We start from the raw sequence: 2,471 nt of genomic DNA on the forward strand, positions 1-2,471 counted from the left end.
CTGTCCTGTATGCTTTTAGGGACATTTGTGTGTTTGATAAAAGTTCAAACAATTAAAAATCTGAGTTGAATTAGGCTAATGTCCATTGTACTGGGAGATGAATTTCCTTTTCTTCTCTTTATTTAAATTGGAAAATTTACAAACAATCAGACACATCAGTTCTTAAATGAAACAGATAAAAATGTAACAAAAAAGATTAAATGATAATAATAATGATAATAAAAAAGAACAAATGCATGAATAAAAAAAAGACAAATATATGATTTAAGTGACAGACATCTTCCGACAAACATTTCAGAATATAAATTGACTGCTGACATGGACTTCTTGTTTGTTAGGAATGTCTTTCCACCTTATGGGGCGTGCTCACAGCTGGACTTCCGTGAACTACACTTCCCATGGTTCTCTGCGCAGTTAAGGGTTACATGCTGCTTTCCTCACAGTCCGTGTTGCTGCTGCGATAAATGTGGTCCTTGAACGACTCCTAGCCCGGACGCCTTCGCGTGGCCCTCAAGGATGAAGAGTACGATTTTCACTTGAGCTCATAACGTAACTTCCACGGTAAGTGTCGTCTGCTTTCTGTCCTCTGCTTTAGTGTGTTTTACTTATATGGTGAGTACTTGTTTCCCTTGCATGTCTGTGGGTTAGCAGTGCAGCCAGCTAACGGCTAATTAGCTAACGTCATGCGTCAGGAGCCGAAGTTGGCAGCACTTCATAGTCTGGCCTTAGCAAACCCGTCAGCCAGTCCCTGTCTGAAGAAGGAACACCGTCTGCTTTAATTGGATAAAAGCTCACTTTGCCTGCCGTTAGTACGTGTCCCAGAAACGTGGGAACTAAAAGTTGCCTTCCTGTCCTTCAGACAAAACTGGTCAAAGTCAACTAGCCCAAAACAGATATCTGCGTTAAGCGCACACGAATTCTTATGACTTCCGGTTTGAACTTTTAAAATAAACCGGGGCAAGTTCCAACTGTCGGCTTTTCCTACAGTCTGTCTGGGTACTTTTATTTTGAAGATGCATGTAATTTCTTCCTGTGTTACTGTGTGGCTTTCACACAGTATTTTTTAGCAACAGCGGGTTTACAACAGCTTTTAAAACGTCATTTGAGTGGAATTTTTTAACATTATTGAACTTCATGCAACTGACCCACCCGCTTGTTTTGCTGGAAGAGCCGCACTTATGCTTGTGCAATCATAAAACAAGGTATGTTTACGACCTTCAATCTGCCATATAACCCGTGTGATCAATGAATGAAAAGGAGATAACGTTACAGCTTATGCATGAAGGAATTTAGGTCAAGGCTGTTTTTACTCAGTAAAACTGTTGGTTTGGTGGTTTCAGTAGTGTTTATCATAGATAACACAGAGGCTAACTTCACTGAATAATAGTAACACATACATGTAGCAAGAATTGATCAAATACATTATAATTAAGACAATGAAGGCAGTGCATTAAAGTTAATAAGCAAAACATGGGGATAAAAATACAATAAAAAGATAGATAAAGATAAAAAAAAAAAAAAGGAAATACTGTTGGTCAAAAATACTATTCAGCTGGCAGTTCATTACACACCTGACTAAAACTAATGCAGTCTAATACAACTGTCCTGAAATAAATCTTACCTTCATGAAGATTATAATGTTCAGTTTGTGTTGAAAGTGTTTCAGAGAGCCAGTTTACGTTGCTGTTGAATTGTATTGTGTCATACCGATTGGTGTTGTCCACCCCATTTATATCAGTGAGGATAGGCAGAATAACAGAAACACCTTTCTATATAATGTAATACAGTTCAGGCACCACAAACTACATCCTTCAAAATTATCATAGAGGTGAATTAACAACTTTCTATAACAATTTCAGTAAAAATGCACATTATAACCTACATGAAGGTGGAAATGATGCGGTACCCTTTTATTAGACTCCTTCAGTTTTCACTAGGTGTACCTAATAAACTACCACCTGAGTGTATGCTGTTCTGGTGATGACTCTCCAGTTTCCAGATTTATGAGTGACCAGAGAACTACTAACCAAGGATATAAAGTTGCATACAGGCTTCTGAATGATCAGAGGTAATGTCATAATTGATAAAATTAATAAACATTTGAAATCTGTTTAAACAAAGTGAATATGTCAACATTGAGGATAGACTACGCATTGTTTAGACACTGACCACATTAAGTCCTTAATTTTAAACTGCACTTGAAGTGCTGCCATGTTTGCACTCCATAGATACAGTCAGGTCATGCAAAGTTCAGAGTACCAACCCAGTCATCACTCTGATTTATGCACACACAGTAGACTGCAGGTATTTCTAATATGTTTTACTGCCTGTGAGAAAGAGAAATTGATCAACTGCAGTGTTCAAGTTATTTAGCAAAGTTAATAGAAGTAAATAAATAGTAGAACAATTCCAGAAGTTTTACTGAAGTGCTATGGTTAGATTTAAAAAAAAAAAAAAAAAATATATATATA

The 2,471-nt window shown here is 37.0% G+C and overlaps 1 protein-coding gene across 1 annotated transcript in view; it reads left to right on the plus strand.

Annotated features, from left to right (window-relative positions):
- Positions 1-421: 421 nt before the first annotated feature.
- Positions 422-2,471, plus strand: part of mims1b (mitochondrial inner membrane scaffold 1b) — a 5,783-nt gene continuing 3,733 nt past the window's right edge. The window contains exon 1 of the mRNA XM_023418664.2: positions 422-561. The gene's annotated coding sequence lies outside the window, so the exon portion shown is untranslated. The remainder of the gene's footprint in view (positions 562-2,471) is intronic.

Source organism: Seriola lalandi, unplaced genomic scaffold (genome assembly GCF_002814215.2).
Source record: "Seriola lalandi dorsalis isolate HSWRI2012SDOR001 ecotype SW California unplaced genomic scaffold, Sedor1 jcf7180002054583, whole genome shotgun sequence".
In the NCBI taxonomy this organism is placed as follows: Eukaryota; Metazoa; Chordata; class Actinopteri; order Carangiformes; family Carangidae; genus Seriola; species Seriola lalandi.